Source organism: Acipenser ruthenus, chromosome 22, assembly GCF_902713425.1.
Source record: "Acipenser ruthenus chromosome 22, fAciRut3.2 maternal haplotype, whole genome shotgun sequence".
Lineage (NCBI taxonomy): Eukaryota > Metazoa > Chordata > Actinopteri > Acipenseriformes > Acipenseridae > Acipenser > Acipenser ruthenus.
In genome coordinates, this window is record NC_081210.1 from 12,152,995 (window position 1) to 12,172,012 (window position 19,018).

The window sequence follows — 19,018 nt, forward strand, 5'->3', positions numbered from 1 at the left end:
AGCATTCTACAGAAGTTAGAGATAAAGTAATACAAATGCATAGATTAGGGAAAGGGTACAAAATAATATCCAAGTGTTTGGATATCCCAGTGAGCACAGTTGGATCAATAATCAGGAAGTGGAAGCTGCATCACACCACCCAGGCACTGCCAAGAAAAGGCTGTCCCTCAAAACTCAGCGCTCAAACAAGAAGGAGACTTGTGAGAGAAGCCACAGAGAGGCCAACAATCACTTTGAAGGAGCTACAGAGTTCAGTGGCTGGGAGTGGAGTAATGGTGCACCAGTCAACCATATCAAGAGCTCTGCATAACACTGGTCTGTATGGGAGGGTGGCAAGAAAGAAGCCGTTACTCAAAAAGTACCATCTGAAAGCACGTCTGGAGTTTGCCAGAAAGCATGAGAGTGACCCAGCTGCGATGTGGGAAAAGGTTTTGTGGTCAGATGAGACCAAGATAGAGCTTTTTGGCCAAAACTCAAAGCGCTATGTGTGGCGCAAACCTAACACTGCCCATGCCTCAAGACACCATCCCTACAGTGAAGTATGGTGGTGGCAGCATCATGCTGTGGGGATGCTTCTCATCAGCAGGGACTGGGCATCTTGTTAAAATTGAAGGAAGAATGGATGGAGCAAAATACAGGGAAATACTGCAAGAGAACCTGCTTCAGTCCGCTAAAAAACTGAAGCTTGGGAAGAAATTCACCTTTCAGCAGGACAATGATCCCAAGCACAAGGCCAAAGCAACATTGGAGTGGCTCAAGAACAAAAAAGGTGAATGTCCTACAGTGGCCCAGTCAAAGTCCTGATCTCAATCCCATTGAGAATCTGTGGCACTATTTGAAAATTGCGGTCCACAAGCGTTGTCCAACCAACCTGAACAACCTGGAGCAAATCTGCCAAGAAGAATGGGCCAAAATCACTCCGACACTGTGTGCAAAGCTGGTACATACTTACCTCAAAAGACTTAAAGCTGTTATTGCAGCAAAAGGTGGCTCTACCAAATATTAATGTGTGGGGGTTGAATACTTATGCAAGCAAGATATTTCAGTTTTTTATTTTTCTTAAAAATATTTCCCAACATAAAACCAATGTCACCTTACAATAATTGATTTTGAGTTTCAGTGTTTTAAAATAAAATATCAAACAGAACGAAATTTCAATGTACCATTTGTAATTCAGTAATATGAGAGAATTGGTCAGGGGTCTGAATACTTTTTCAAGGCACTGTAGTTATCATTTTTAATCAATCTGATGTGCATCATAAGGTTGAGATGGTCTACAATATCGGATTCTCGAAAGATGGAATTTTATATACACATACACAAATGCCACTAAAAACCATAATGAAAGGTAATGGTACAGGGGTACAGGTGGAACACTTGGAGTGTTGCAAGATTAAAATGGGTCAATATCAGTGTACTTGTTCAGTTGTGAATATGAATGCAATTTTGCAAGAGTGTATTATATCATCTGCCAATACATCTGTTAAATCTACAGAATGTAGTTGCATCATAACTGTCCAGAATTAATTATATGGTTCAGTATTGAACTATGCTTACCAAAGTAATGGAAAATACTGTTTTACTACTAATTTGAAGAACTCTGGAACACAAATCAATCTGTAATGAATTCAGAATTTTTTTTGTATCACACCTGTAAAACAATTATTGTGGTGAAATAATTCACCTACACATGAAAGCTATTTTAAAGGAGTTCTTAAATATAGGAATTATTGACTTAACCCTAATGAAGGCAGATGTCCAAAGACGGGTAAGACGGGTCATCACATCACCTAGGCAACCTAAGACAGGAACCTGATGCTAGGACTAAATTACATTTTAGAGCAATTCCTTATAAATCACTACTTTTGATGAAGTTTATATTATGTTTTTATTTAATATCACTGTTGGAAGTCAGAACAAAACTATTACTTTCTTTGTATAATGGTGAGATACTCTGATTTACAAGATTAAGAGCATCTAAGGGAGGATTGTAAAGAATTTTGTATATTTGAGACCTATGTAGCTAATGTGCAGAATTGGTAAGGCTTATGGGAATTTGTTGCTACAATTACTTTATCAACATTGTTTTAAAATAAATCAAATACTGTTTTACTATAGCGTGCACATATTTTATATTGGCAAACGTGAGACCTACAAAAATGTATATATAAATGTCAGATTTACAGGAATTAATGCGTTAGCTCTATGTAGTTTACAATGTAATCAATGTGTGCAATAATTATTGCTCCCCAGCAGTATTCCACAAGTGATACAAATAAAATATATATATTCGAGCATACATGGATGACATGACAACCATGACTACAACAGTAGCCTGCACTAATCGGTTATTGTGCAAATTAACCAATAACATTGAATGGGCATGAATGCAATTCAAGCCCACTTAATCAAGGAGCATCTCTATAATTAAAGGTAAAGTAGTAGATAAAACATTCTTCATTAATGGTGAGGCAATACCAACAGTGTCTGAGAAGCCAGTGAAGAGTCTTGGGAGATGGTACAACGGGGATCTAAAGGACACAGTTCGTGTGGGAGAAGTTAGACAACAAGCAGTGGAAGGGTTGAAGAGCATAGACAGCAGCGCTCTACCAGGCAAACTAAAACTCTGGTGCTTTCAGTTTGGTCTACTGCCGAGGTTGCTGTGGCCACTGACTGTGTACGAGGTTTCATTGACAACAGTAGAGAAGCTGGAAGCTTTAATCAGTTCATACATCAGGAAATGGTTGGGAGTTCCACGCTGCCTCAGCAGAGTGGGACTTTATGGTAAAGGAATACTGCAGCTACCAGTCTCCGCTCTAACCGAGGAGTTTAAGTGCGCCAAGGTCAGACTGGAAATGACATTAGTAGAGTCACGCGACAAATGCGTAAGGGAGGCAGCACCTGTTCAGCTTCTCCTACATGGCACAAGGCAGCCCCAGCTCAAAGGTGGAAGCTGGTAGTCAACGAGGTGCAAAAGCAGGAGGAGAGGATAAGGTGTATAAAGGCCATTTCCCAGGCCAAGCAGGGAGAATGGATGAGATGGGAGAGTGTGGAACAACGCAAGATTGGCTGGCAAGACCTATGGTCAATGGAACAGAGCAGGATCAGTTTCTTCATCAGGTCAACATATGATGTTCTCCCATCACCAAAGAACCTAAACCTCTGGGTAGGAGAGGATCCCTCATGTCCTTTGTGTTCATCACCTGCAACATTAAGGCACATTTTGACAGTATGTAAGGTGGCTCTTAGCCAAGGACAGTGTACTTGGCGCCATGACCAGGTGCTGCGATGTTTGGCCTTAGCATTGGAAGACAAGCGTAACATGACCAATAAGTTGCCACCTGTTCCATCAAAACATTACACACAAAAGACAACATTCCTCCGCCCAGGAAAGCAACCACCAAAAAAAGGTGTTAAAACCAATCCTCACCCAGGACAACTGGAAGCTGCTAGAGACTGGAAAATGCTGGCAGATGTTGGTCAACGGCTTATTTTTCCACCTGAGATTGCCACCACTAACCTTCGACCAGATATTGTCGTGTGGTCTGGATCAGCACGCCTTGTTCACCTGGTAGAGTTAACAGTGCCATGGGAGGATGCTGTAGTCGTATGAGAGGAAGAAACTGTGGTATGCTCAACTAGCCACTGAAGCGGAACAGCGAGGATGGAGAGTCCGGGTTTACCCAGTGGAGGTGGGTTGTCGAGGATTTGTGGCACACTCTACAACCCGGTTTCTCAGAGACGTCGAATTCAGTGGCCAAGAGTTGCATCGCACAGTGAAGAACTTATCTGAAGCAGCAGATAGGAGCAGCAACTGGCTGTGGTTGAGACGGAAAGATTCTGGCTGGGGATCTCAAGCACAATAGAAAGAAAGAAACGCTGATGTACAGGTAAGTAAGCTGGGCTGAGTTGAGTGGGGGACGGAGGGGGGTGATGCTGGGACGCCAGAATCACCGTCGAGCCCTCTTGAGGTGTCGTGGGCTAGTCGACGAAACACTGAGGATGGAAGGTGCCCACTTGAAGACCCCAGAGATGTACCCTACTTAGCTCAATCCAGATAGTTGTCATGCTGATGCGCTGGGGAGGCCGCACTGTGGTTGATCCCCGGAGCCAGCATCGCAGCCGTTGTGTGTGCTGATGCGCCAGGGAGGCAAAATAAGCTGATCCCTGGAGCCAGCATTACACTTCAGCCATTAACACCAGACAGAAGGATATCTACATCATCATATGGAAGGAAGCGCAAATGGATGGAGACACATATGGATCACATTAGTTTACTGTAAAGCTACGTCTTAGTTGGTGCTTATCTTGGCGAGAGCCGAGTTCAAATCAGCATGAAGTTTTAATATCTACTCTCGTGTAATGGAAATCATTATCAATGACACTATCACACTGCCGTGATATTCAGCTGCTGCGTAGCAGAGTACGATAGGCCCAAAGCAGTTCACATCATTTGCCTCAGCAAAGAGAATACAAGATCAAGCTGCTACCTTCTTTTATGTATTACCAGCACTCCCAGTGATACAGCATTATTCTTCTCTGGCTTTAGTTTGCATGAGTAATGCCTTCAGTTGAGCATTCTCTTAAGATGCACATTTCACCTCTCTGGAATGTATTTTGAATTTTTTATGAATTTCTCTGTCATCCATTTCAAATTCAGTTTGAACACAATGTCACAAGTGACACATTTCTGTAGTGGATTTTTTCTTTATTGGTTGAAGTTATTTTATTATACAGGACGAAGTGAGGCTATGCATCACGGATATTGGAATAGCTAACAATAGAGCCATAGAGATTAGAGTTCTTAAGGTGAGGTTTTTATTGTTATGTAATAATGATATATTTGGATGATAATATTTATGTCTTGTATCCGTAATACAATCTTTGAAATACCTACTTACTGTTCTTGTGGATCCTGTTGTAGTGTGCAAGGTACAGTATATTTGTATTTGGACTAGTTTAAATTGCAATAATAAGATACCTTGTTTTGAATTCAAGTCATGTAGAACCCAACCTTTATCTAAATAATCAGACTAGACAACATTTCCAGTGAATACAAAGGAACAGTTTTATTAGAAATAAAACTAAATAAAGGAAAAATGAAAGGTGCAACAACTAAATTAAAATAATACAGAAAGGAAGAATTAACTAAACTAAACAGTACAGAAAAGAGAGTTTAAACAACGACACCCCACTCCCGCTGGTTGATCAGTGATGTAACACAATCTATGGGAGAGTCCCTTAAGGTTACAACTGCATTCCTGACAGCTATTTAAGACAAAGGTTAGTCTTAACAGGGGTATTGCTAATGCTGGTTAGCTAAATACATTGCTTCTTTCACATCTGGAATGCAGTTACTGCAAACACAACACGCTTGCCTTGCTGCTGTTATATGGCAATGTCAGATGTTGCAATGCCCTATGCTTTCCATATGCTTGCCTAGGGCTAGTGGAGTTCTTCTGTCACTGTGGTATCTACTATTTTTACATTCATTGCACTTAGCATGTACTAATTTACTACATATAGTGGAGCAGCTAAGCTCAAAATATAGTATGCACTCTTTCCTAAAAACATACTTTTAGTAATTCAAGTAATTCCTGATATAGTGGGTGCGTTGAATAAGTGAGTGGCTCAGAGCGAGAATTTTTCCTCTCACTCAGATGACCGATTAAATCTGCTCTGCAGCTGTGAGCTGTACGTGGGCTCTTTCACTGAGCTGCTCAGAACCGTTCAGTTATTTAACACACCCACTGTCGAGTTGACAAGACCACTATTAGCATGGAAACAATGTGTAAACATTCCATCATAAAATAACAGTGACAAATCACCATTCTACCTGTTTAAGTCACATATCATTCCTGTACTGACCATATCAGTGTTATGGATTCTCTGACAGCACCCTTCACTTTGGCCACTATATTGAAGTTATGTAGCTTTAAGGTTTCAGGATGATAAAGACCTAACGCTTTGAGATATTGGCTTCGTACTTGAAAAACATATCTGCAATTTGCAATGAAATGTACCTGCACTTTTTTGTTGAGAATCTCACCCCTGGATATATAAGCAATACAAATAGGTTCTGTTGTTAGGCCTCCCCACTTATCAAAGTCTGGTGATGCATATATTTTGAGCAAGAAAATAATTACACCGTGTAACAATTTTTTTTTTTTTTTTTTTTTTTGGTTCCTGGGTAGTAAGTGTTATTTCCTAATTGCTTATGCCTCAAAAGTATAGAAAATGGCTGTTATTGCCCACAAACTTTGCTTTTGTGACCAGGACAGTGATATTTTGAAATTTACCTATTTTCCAGAACATTCCAGATAGATTCAGTGCTGAGTAAACTTGGAGTAACTTCTAGAACTTTCTAGAACTTTCCAGTAATATAAATAGTAGTATAAATACAGGGGCCTTAAGCCCACCAGTTCAGTTTAGTTCCAGCTGCCTAAGTGGATACATATCTGCATTTTTCTGAGATGGCATCAAGAGGCTGCAAGCATCCGGCAGACGCATTTTGCTATGTCTGCGGCCATTAGTCATGGGTGAAATAAATGTATTTTTGTAGGATGGTACAGAGGGGAAAAGAGAGTCATGAAGTTCGCTATCCCAAGAATTTGGTGGGAACCCACTGACCACTCAAGCAACTGCTACTTCTGCATGGTGGACCCTTCCAAACGTCAGACTGGCAAGAATGCACCTGCTATCACGTATCCGGACCTTCCTTCATCTGTCGCCCCGGTGCCACACTGCCATGAGCTCCCCGTACCCACTCCTCCGGAGAGAGAGCAGCCATCTTTAGAAGAGAGCAGCAAGTCAGAGAGCGAGGAAGATGTTGTAGATCCAGATGACAATTTCAGAGGTGGAGCTGAGGAGAGAAACCTATACTACCCCAACCAAAAAGACCTCAACAACTTGATTAGAGATCTTGGTCTCACCAAGTCCAATGCCGAGCTTTTGACGTCTAGGTTCGAGCAGTGGAACTTGTTGGATGAAAGTGTGCAAGTCGCAGATCAGAGGAAGCGTCACCAACTTTTTTCCAGCTTCTTCACCCGCCAAGATGGGCTCTGCTTCTGCCACAATGTGACCAGTCTGTTCGAGGCAATCAGAATCGCCTGTAACCAGAATGAGTGGCGCCTCTTCATTGACAGCTCATCCAGGAGCCTCAAAGCCGTGCTGCTCCATAATGGTAACAAGTACCCGTCTCTTCCCCTGGCTCACTCGGTGCACCTCAAAGAGGATTACAACAGCATCAAGACCTTGCTGGACGCCTTGAAGTATGATGAGTATGGCTGGGAGGTCATAGGAGACTTCAAAATGGTGGCATTCCTGATGGGTCTCCAAGGCGGTTTTACCAAGTTTCCCTGCTATCTTTGCCTTTGGGACAGCAGGGACACCAAGGCGCACTACCACAGGCGGGACTGGCCACAGCGGACCGAGTTCTCTGTGGGGAGGAACAACGTCAAGTGGGAGCCACTGGTGGACCCCCGGAAGGTGCTGATGCCACCACTGCACATCAACTTGGGCCTTATGAAACAATTTGTCAGAGCTCTAGATAAGGAGTCGGCAGCCTTCAAGTACCTTCAAGACTTCTTCCCTAAGCTATCTCAGGCAATGGTCAAAGCCGATGTCTTTGTCGGACCACAGATAAAGAAGATCCTGGAGTGCAATGAATTCCCCAAGAAGCTCACTAGTAAGGAGAAAGCGGCTTGGAACAGCTTTGTCGCAGTGGTTCGGGGCTTCCTGGGCAATCACAAGGCCGAAAACTATGTGGAGCTGGTTGAGGCTCTGGTGAAGAACTACGGCACAATGGGCTGTAGGATGTCCCTCAAAGTCCATATCCTTGATGCTCATCTTGATAAATTCAAGGAGAACATGGGAGCGTACTCGGAGCAAGGCGAGCGCTTCCACCAGGATATACTGGACTTTGAATGCCGCTACCAAGGACAGTATAACGAGAACATGATGGGAGACTACATTTGTGGGCTGATTCGTGAAAGTGATTTACAGTATAATCGTAAATCTCGAAAAACTACTCACTTCTAAATCTTTTGTAGTCATTTTTGTATTACTTTAGTATAAATACATGTTAATTTGGATTCATATGTTGTTTTTTTCTGACTGTATGTGAACGAAAAGACACAAATTCGCCCATTTTCTCATTGGAAATAGGTAAATTTCAAAATATCACTGTCCTGGTCACAAAAGCAAAGTTTTTGGGGAATAATAGCCATGTTCTATACTTTTGAGGCATAAGCAATTAGGAAATAACACTTACTACCCAGGTACAAAAATTGTGTTACATAGTGTTATGAATCACATTTTTTAAATTTATGTAGTGAAGCTGCATCTTAAATGTCAAATGGAAACGTGTTCCAGAATTAAGAAGCTCTGCACATAAAAGAGGCCTGGCCTATATGTTCTAGTCAGAGGAATTGTTGTTTACATAATATAACACAAGTTTTCTAAATCTGTGCCCCAAAGCAGTGATGATTTCTGTACAGCAAACCCAGTCTCATATGTAAAAATGTTTAAGTTTTGCTAATATGTTTGTCAAATGGACTTTACTCTTGGTAAAATGTGTCCTTCCAGAATCTTAATTTTGGCCAGAAAGTTTTTGAGAGGTTCTGTGACTGGGTGCACCCCGCCCCTGTGTATATTGTATGGTTTTATATTATTATTATTTGAATGTATGAACTCTTTTTGAAAGTGCTGTGTGTGTGGCTATAGGCCTAAGGAATTGTAGAATACATACAGTATATGTATATGAAGCTAACTCTCGAAAGGTAAGGTCTTTATCATCTGGAGATCAAAACGTTACATGATCCCAGTGTGGCGGCCATCTTAGGTCACAGTTCAAAGTGAAGGGTGCCGCTACATTTTGCCCAAGGAGTTTCCACAACAAAAAAACATGAAGTTGCCAGCTTAAATGGTTTATGAAATATTAGCAGTAGTAGGTGCGGCAGCAGTAAATTACAAACTCAAACAAGCTCCTCTATTAAACGAAGACAGTACCATGTAAGTAAAAGCATTGTTCTTTTCATGGTTTTTATTTTTAAATAATCAGATTACTGAAGATTCTATTAAATTCCACATAATGCACAATATAGAAAATTGGCACATAGACAACATACAGAACAGCACAGAAGTATTTCACTTATCTAGTGCATTAACTGAAGTGTATCAAGTTGATTTCTGCAACTTGAAAAGCAATTAAGGAGAAAACAAAGTGGAAATGTAACTAAGGGTGCTTCATGCAACAGGCCACTGGGCTGTATATCTGTGCTGACGGGCGGTAATTGTATCACTTAGTTTCCATGGTAACCAAATCAAATTCAGCTTCGCACTATATCAGAAATTAAATGTCTAGTCATAACTATGAATGTGGAAAATGTTATGCTTCCAGGATAAAGTACACAATGTTCCACTAATAATCTTATGCTAAAAACAAATTTGTTACACAAGAAAATATAATCACAAGCCATTTTGGTGTCATTAGGAATGGTTTGTAGATGCTTTAAATATTTCATCATCCTAAAATACAAGAGGTCAAGATGGTGGAGCTGGGAGGACGGCAGATTGCCCTGCAGGCTGAGGAGCACTGTGTCATCGTCGTCGAGGACGAAGGGACAGCAGGAACATAATCACGCACGGAAATAGGAGGAGTGCAAGTGTTCCCCAAACAGGAGGCAACGTCACCACTGGACACACACGCAGTTCGGCAGAACGTAAACAAAGGGGCCTACTACAGCCAACTACAGTATAATTGTAAGGCCGATTGTGGCAAGTTGCATTTTGAGGTCAGAAAATGCCACTCTTATATTCTGTAGGATAAAGAAGGTTGTGGTAGTTAATTATGGCAAGTAACCAGACACACCTACATGTTACAATAACCCAAATGATTATTCAAAAAGAATACGTATAAACCTACCTACCTTTTATTATCCTGTTATGAAATAAATTTAGTTATGAACTATATTAAACAATTGTTTCTATGTAAGAACAGAAACAACATATTTCCATCAATATTGCACACTTAGCACATATAAACACATCAACGTTTCTGAGGTCCTTGGCACTTTTGCCTGACACATCTGACATGGGACCATCGTGCTCACCTGTAACACTGCACCTGAAAAGTACAAAAAAAAGGTTTTGCTGTGTGCTTTCTTTACTATATCTACATGCCATGTAAGTGAGTCCCACCAGAAAATTACAAATGTTTGTGAAGAGAATTGAAGACAATTATGGTAGCTTTCCTAATTAAAAAAAAAAAAACTGTTTAAAGATTATATGTATTTAAGGTACCAAAATGCTCTAGAACCACTACTTCAGATCCACAACACACCACAAAGCAGATTAAAATCACTATTTAGACCAGGCGTGTCAAACATAGGACTGGATTCGGCCCACAGAGCTATGTCGCCCACGTAATATCGCTGAAAATAATTTTTATTCAATAGGATACCAGACCTGTCAACTCTCCCTTCTTTGCTGAGACTCTCCCGTTGTTTGGACACTTTGGCGGACAACTCCCGGGACACATTTTCTCCTGTATTTTGCTCAAAACTACTATTAAACCCCTTTATGTCAGTGAACCTTTAATGTCTGCAAAAGTAAAGTACAGTCTGTGGTTACTACAATCCCCATCTGTACCTAGAAAGGTTTAGGACCCAGGGGAGCCCTGTGGCAGGCATGCATTCAGTGCGTCAGGCAAGTGTAGGAGGGTTCTTTGCACTTTAGTTTGTATTTATAATTTATAAATGTGTTGTTTTCCTATTGCACTTTGATTATTCTATATGTTTCTTTAAGCACGTGTGAATGTGTGTAAGGAAATCACGTTGTAATTGATTAATTAGTCCAATTCTTTGTAGTTGAATACTTTACAAAGCCTCATTAAGCAGAACGAGACAGAGCTGGGAGGACATTCAGGATAACAAGCAGTTCGTGTGAGCATGGATGTAGGGCTGGGAAGTAGGAGCGGCAGTAGGGTTTTTGAGAAACCGCTAGTTTGTGTGTGAAGTTTACAACCTGTAGTATATACTGGTGGTGGTGTGTATCCACATATAGCAATTGTAGCTCATTGTATGGCAGCGGCTCTGCTGTAGTGAGAGGGGTAGGGGAGCACAGCACGGCACAGCACGGTGGTGTCTTAGCCTTAGTGTAGTTGCCCTTGAGGTAGCTGCCCACTGTTCTATATAATTATATAATTTATTTCTTAGCAGACGCCCTTATCCAGGGCGACTTACAAGATATCACATTATTTTTACATACAATTACCCATTTATACAGTTGGGTTTTTACTGGAGCAATCTAGGTAAAGTACCTTGCTCAAGGGTACAGCAGCAGTGTCCCCACCGGGGATTGAACCCATGACTCTCCGGTCAAGAGTCCAGAGCCCTAACCACTACTCCACACTGCTGCCCAGGGCTCAGTGGCTCATGCTGGATTGGGCTCAGTTCGCCTTTGCCCCTGTTACATAAGCTCACATGCTTGCCCATCCACGATTGCTTCACGTGCGATAAGCCCTCCCCATAAAAATATACTGATGCAAATTTCAAGCTTCTTGGACAACAACATAGTCTCACATAATCTGAAGCAACACTGGAAAAAGGCATATTTTCTGTAAACTATGCAGGACTGATTTTAACGGTGGGAGCAAGAATGATGTTTGTGGTAGGCACAAGAGATCACAAAAACACCTAAAACCAATGAAGCTCAGAAAAAAATTGATAACTCTTGTTGCCAAAGAAAAAAACGGAGACCTTTACATGTTGTGACTCGTTCAGAAAATCTGTAGTAATCAAAAAAATTTGTAATCACAAATTGCAAAGTATTTCAGGAAAGTCACACAAATAGTGAAAGGCATTTCTATTACATATTAAGCATCAACATTGCTTTAGAAATGATTTGATAATATGTGTTTATATACAGTACTAGTGTGTTCATTTAAAATAGAAGATAGTTGACAGTGAAATGTTACTGACAGTGGTATTATTATGGCAAGCCAATTTATCATTTAGAGATATCTTAAATTAATTTATAGATATCTCTAAATATTTGAAGATATCTCTAAATCATTTCCAGATATCTCTAAATGATTTACAGATATCTTTAAATGGAGCTTTAAATGAGATATCTAAAATGCATTTTTAGATATATTTAAATCATTTTAAGATATCTCTAAATGTTTTTGAGATATATTTAAATACTTTTCAGATATCTCTAAATAACGCCCTGTTCATTTAAATATATCTCTAAATCATTTAGAGATATCTCTAAATCATTTGAAGATATCTTTTACAGAGATGTTGTGTAAAACACAACACGCCAGAAATATGCCACGTACTTTGACTGTGCTGTATAGTAACGCACCACCAGAAGTGTCCAAACATCTGAACCTGCCCTTCAGTATTTTCAGGTGGTATGGTGCGCTGCATTGTACTGGTTTTCTTCAGGAGTCCATGGAACACCAACAGGTGTCACTAACCAGGGCCTCAGAGGATATCCACTGTCTCCTAATTGGAATATGAATTATTTCTTAGTATGAAACCCCCACAAAGTTCCGACAAAACCTGAATCAAACGCTAGTTTTTCAGTGCAACAGTGAAAATGGGGCCCTAAATTACCACAGCTGTCACGTACACTACTGACTTCACTCTCCTAGTCTGTTCCTGGGCGGTTCCCTTTGATTTAATAGAAAAAATAATTTTCTTTTGTTTTTAATACCTAACTTAATAGATCGATTTACCCATCGTGGTTTCTTTATCTTAAGTTTACCTTTTCTCATTTTTGGGATAAATGTATCCTGCATTTCTAACATTATATCTCTATATGTAATTCAGTTGTTTTCAACTTCATTATCTATTAGTATCCCAGTCTGTGTTTAGAAGCTCCTGTTGCATTCCTTTGTAATCTGCTCTCCTGAAATTGTATAGTATTGCCTTTGATTTATGTACTGCCCTTGATTTATTTGCCACAAACTTCATATTATCATATATAATCATATCATATTATGGCCGCTTTTTCCTAATGACTCTATTACTTGTAAGTTGTATATCCTTGCTTTATTATTTGTTAATACCAAATCAACACATGAATTGTATCTAGTCGGGGCATTGCACTAACTCTATCATTCCTATGTCTGAACTGTTGTCTGAGGTCATGTGGTCCCAGTTTATTATTTATTTATTTATTTATTTATTTATTTATTAGCAGACGCCCTTATCCAGGGCGACTTACAATTGTTACAAGATATCACATTATTTTTTACATACAATTACATTATATTATACATACAATTACCCATTTATACAGTTGGGTTTTTACTGGAGCAATCTAGGTAAAGTACCTTGCTCAAGGGTACACCACCACCACCACCACCTGGGATTGAACCACGACCCTCCGGTCAAGAGTCCAGAGTCCTAACCACTACTCCAAACTGCTGCCCTAGTTTATGTTTGGAAAGTTGAAGTCTCCCATAATTAAGGTGTCCACTTCCTTATTTTTTTGATGCTTGCATTTAAGTTTTCATTTAATGATTCATCGGAACTTGGGGACCTGTAACAGACTCCCGCGATTAAACCTCTAGATTTGTTTTCATTTAATTTATCGATTCATTGTTGTTGCCATTACTTTCCAGTATTTCCCATTCGAAGTATTTTTTATGTATGTTACGACCCCCTACCCTTCTTTTATGAGGTCTGTCTTTCCTAACTAACCTATATCCTTTCATGTTAAACTCACCTCCATGAGTCAACCAGGATTCTGTTATTCCTTTAATGTCATAGTTATCAACAATGACTATGGCTTCTAATTTTAGAAATGTATTTCCAATGCTTCTTGCATTTAAGTTTATGAACATCAGCGACAATTTGTCCTTGTTTTATTCTTGTTTCCATCTACATCGTTTCCCATCCTGTTTTTGATTAATTTATTTGTTGTTTGCTGTGAAGTTTACAGTGTAGCTCTCCTTGGCTCTAGTCTCCCTGCCCCCCAAGTCCCTAGTTTAAACTGTCCCACCTGTACAGGCCACGCCCATAAACCTGTGCCCCTCTTGCCTACACCAGATTTTTAGCCACGTGTTAAAACCTGTTGGCCCTGCGCATGGCACCGGCAGTATTTCTGAGAAAACTACTGTAGAGGCTCTACTTTTAATCCTTTGCGCTAGCTCTATAAATTTAATTTTACTCTGTTTATCTATGTTGTTTGTTCTTACATAAACAACGACAACTGGATCCTCCCCGGCCCAGGCCAAGAGCCTGTCCAGCCGCGTCGTGATAGCGTGCACCGGGTAGGCAACACATCATGCGCGACTTAGGATCACGGCTGCGCAACTGACTATCTATGTTCCGAATGATTGAGTCGCCTATGGCTATTGCTGCCCTTTTTGAATTTCCCCTGGGGGGCTGCGGCACAGTGGTGCCCTGGTTCCGCACAGCACCCTTCACTGTGCTTGCAGTGTCTGGTAAGGGTGTCTATCCGAAGGGAGCAAACCTGTTCAAAACACTCAGCTCTGCAGTGGTTGTTTTGGCAGAGGGTGCACTCCTTTTCCTTCTGTTCCATCCCACTGTAACTCAGGCCCTGCCTGGTAACATTTGCTCGGTAGATGCTAGTTTTTATTTGTATTACAGACAAACGCTTTTCTTTAACGTTAAGTGTAGCAATTACAATGGATGCAAAAGGTAGACTATGCAAATTGCTGGGTAAGTAAATATGTATACTTAGTAATTAAATGAACATAGACTTAGCTTTTAGCTTTTGGTGGTGGTGGCCCTGTTCCTCCTCCTCCCCCTCACTCTTGCTCATTCTGGTTGTATGGTGCTCATTCACACTCGCTGCCTTCAGGTTGCTTGGACACCTCCGTAGACAACAGTTTGTCATTCGTAGTTTTTCACAATTATTTGTGTCAAGCACGTGTTGTCACCACTTGGCTGTGATCGGTTAATCCACCGAAGCTACCATGCGACAGCCAGAAAAAAACGCTCTGGATTTGATTGGAGCGACACTGCAGTATTATATTGCTCTGTTCTGTGCAGCACCATTCAATAACATTGCCAGCGATAGCAGGTAAAATGGAGGTAAAATGCTGCCTGATAGCCGATGGCATCTTGCCGTGTACGTGTGTCCTGGCCTTTAGACATTAACAGTGTATGCAGCTGTAACTGTTGTCAATTAGGCTACGTATTACGTACATTTTTAAAGCACTTAAAATATCTTACTAATCATATTTGCCCTTTTCTGCTCTTCCTAGCCACATAATGAGGTCATGTTGTAGTCCAAGGGGAGTTTTCTATGAACAAGTGAATCTGATAAATTGAGGGAAGCGGAAACCATGCTCATTGCTTGCACTAATTCTGTTTTCTGTCTCCACACTTCCATGCTGAGATGTCTGGCCTCCAGATGTGGATCCGCATCTCCGGTCCTGCTGTTTCTACGACCTTTCGTTATCAAACTATTCATGGCATGTATTCAGGATCGGAGTTTCAACCAGCTGTTTCATGTAAGATTTTTTCACACCTGATTAAGTCATTGGGGCGATGGACTTCTGGGGCATACGAACTGTACACACGGAAAAATGATTCAGACATTTCAGCAGCACAAAAGCATTGTCTCTAAATATTTTTATTATATATGTCATTTTAATACATTTTTTTACCCGGAGGAAGGGTAACCCTCGGCCATGGATTCCCTAAGGTTTCCTCCTGTCGCCTCCGGTGAGTAGGGTTTTTTTTTTCCTTACATGAGTGCCAGGTGATTTAATTCTGTGGAGTGGGGGAGTTCAAATGTTTAATTCTAAGCAGTCTGTAATTGGGCAATAAGTTACAACAATGCCTCTTTACCTATACTTTACAAATATCTTACCATAATCAGGGTCTGTGAGTTCATTTTTATTTAAGGTAGGTTAAGCAGCCTCGCTTTTTTTGAGGGGGGGGAGGTGGCATAGTGTCACATGTTTAGCCGCCAGCAAAAGGTGGGCTTTTACTGCAGTTCTTTAGACAGTCGGCCAGTGCAGTAGACGGCCTTGTCTTTTGGGGGAAGGTGGCCCAGAGTGCCACTTATCCTGCCTGCTGGCTATAACTGTCTTCAATCAATAGTCATTACATGACAGTTCAGCCAGCTCAAACACCTTCGCCAAACAAAGGATTTTCTTCCTTTATATACACATGTGGCCATTCCCTAATTAGAACGTAATTATCTAATTAGAGAATGGCTACATTCCACCTGTGATTGTTGGCAGGGACAGATCTTAACCCCATCCCTGCCAACCTTACATTGCCCCATACACTATTTACACTGGCAGGGCTTACATTCCCCTATATACTATTTACCCCCATCAGGGCTGAATCTAGTCTGAATCTGTATACAATGCAGTGTGCAGATGCCATTGCCCTGTTAACTGAACAGAAAGGGTGCATTGTGTGCTGCCTGTGTCTTGAGGTGCCTGTACTTATTTTAGGCAGTCTCAAATTGCACAGCAGAGAAAGACACATACAACTGGGTTAATGAACTGCCAGAGCAGAGATGCACTGCTGGAAAGTGACACAGTGTAGGAAAAGCTCCAATACAGCTTCTATTATTAAACCTCTTTCTAATTAAAAAGGAAACCCCCCTTTGGAGAGGAAAGACTATTTAATTGTGTCATTTTTCCAGCACTTTAGGTTTTGTACCAGATAAAAGAAATGATTAATTAGAATAAGAGAGCAGGGTTGAGAAGAGCATATGCAAGTAAACTAACAAGGAGATTGAGCAAAGTTTCAGAAGGACACATTTATTAAGGGCTGCAAGCTATTTTTATTTTCACACCGAGCTTGACAGAATCAATAACACATGAAGCAGTCACTAAATATGGAAAACGTGGTGACCCTTTTTCCTGTGATTCACAATATGTTTTGATAAATAATAGATTAATTACAGAAAAAAAAATAAACTGAAAAGAACTGCAGGGTTTCAAACTAGAGAGAGAAATTGTAATGAATCGACAAGCTCCTGAAAGGGAGGAAGGAAGGAGGAGACATGGAGAGGAAGTGCCCGCCAGTGAATTAGAAATAGATATTATTTATCATTATTATTATTATTATTATTTATTTCTTAGCAGACGCCCTTATCACCAAAAGAAATTAGACATATAATACAAGGAGCCTGAAATTCAAGCACATAAAGGGGGCATTTATTTGTAAGGTCACCGGAGGGTATTGTGGAGAAACTCTTTTTAGAAAAATGGTCTCAAGGAGAGACGCACCATAATGGCTATTTCTCATAATGCCAGAACTTAATAACATTGCTTTTCATGATTAGAAATGAACAGCTTCCCACCACTTCACATATTCTAATTGTTCCTAAGGCACATGTTGCATGTATAGTTATTATTTGATGTGCGGGAAATAAAAAATACCAGTAAGAATGTGGAGAAAGAAGTTAAGTTCTCCTACTGAGACTACCTTCAGGTATTAATAACCTGTGAGGAAATTCACTAGTCTTGAAAAGGTAAAAAAAAAGTTGTCTTAATAGTGGAGATATATATACAGACGTGCTCAAATTTGTTGGTACCCCTCCACAAAAAACGAAGAATGTACAATTTTCTCTGAAATAACTTGAAACTGACAAAAGTAATTGGCATCCACCATTGTTTATTCCATATTTAATAGAAATCAGACTTTGCTTTTGATTTTTTATTCAACATAATATTGTAAATAATAAAACAAATGAAAATGGCATGGACAAAAATGATGGGACCGCTAACCTAATATTTTGTTGCACCACCTTTAGAGGCAATCACTGCAATCAAACGTTTTCTGTAGCTCTCAATGAGACTTCTGCACCTGTTAACAGGTAGTTTGGCCCACTCTCCTGAGCAAACTGCTCCAGCTGTCTCAGGTTTGATGGGTGCCTTCTCCAGAGTGCAAGTTTCAGCTCTTTCCATAGATGTTCGATAGGATTCAGATAAGGACTCATAGAAGGCCACTTCAGAAAAGTCCAATGTTTTGTTCTTATCCATTCTTGGTTGCTTTTAACTGTGTGTTTTGGGTCATTATCCTGTTGGAGGACCCATGACCTGCGACTGAGACAGAGCTTTCTGACACTGTACGTTTTGCTCCAGAATGCCTTGATAGTCTTGAGATTTCATTGTGCCCTGCACAGATTCAAGGCACCCTGTGCCAGGCACAGCAAAGCAGCCCCAAAACATAACCGAGCCTCCTCCATGTTTCACTGTAGGTATGGTGTTCTTTTCTTTGAAAGCTTCATTTTTTCGTCTGTGAACATAGAGCTGATGTGACTTGCCAAAAAGCTCCAGTTTTGACTCATCTGTCCAAAGGACATTCTCCCAGAAGGATTGTGGCTTGTCAATATGCATTTTAGCAAATTCCAGTCTGGCTTTTTTATGTTTTTCTTTCAAAAGTGGAGTCCTCCTGGGTCTTCTTCCATGGAGCCCACTTTCGCTCAAAAAGCGACGGATGGTGCGATCAGAAACTGACGTACCTTCACCTTGGAGTTCAGCTTGTATCTCTTTGGCAGTTATCCTTGGTTCTTTTTCTACCATTCGCACTATCCTTTTGTTCAATCTGGGGTCGATTTTCCTCTTGCGGCCGCGCCCAGGGAGGTTGGCTACAGTTCCATGGACCTTAAACTTCTTAATAATATTTGCAACTGTTGTCACAGGAACATCAAGCTGCTTGAAGATGGTCTTGTAGCCTTTACCTTTACCATGCTTGTCTATTATTTTCTTTCTGATCTCCTCAGACAACTCTCTCCTTTGCTTTCTCTGGTCCATGTTCAGTGTGGTGCACACAATGATACCAAACAGCACAGTGACTACTTTTCTCCATTTAAATAGGCCGAATGACTGATTACAAGATTGGAGACATGTGTGATACTAATTAAATAAACTAATTAGTTTGAAATATCACTATAATCCAATTATTTATTATCTTTTCTAAGGGGTACCAACAAATGTGTCCAGGCCATTTTAGAATATCTTTGTAGAATAAGCAATAATTCATCTCTTTTCACAGCTTCTTTGCTT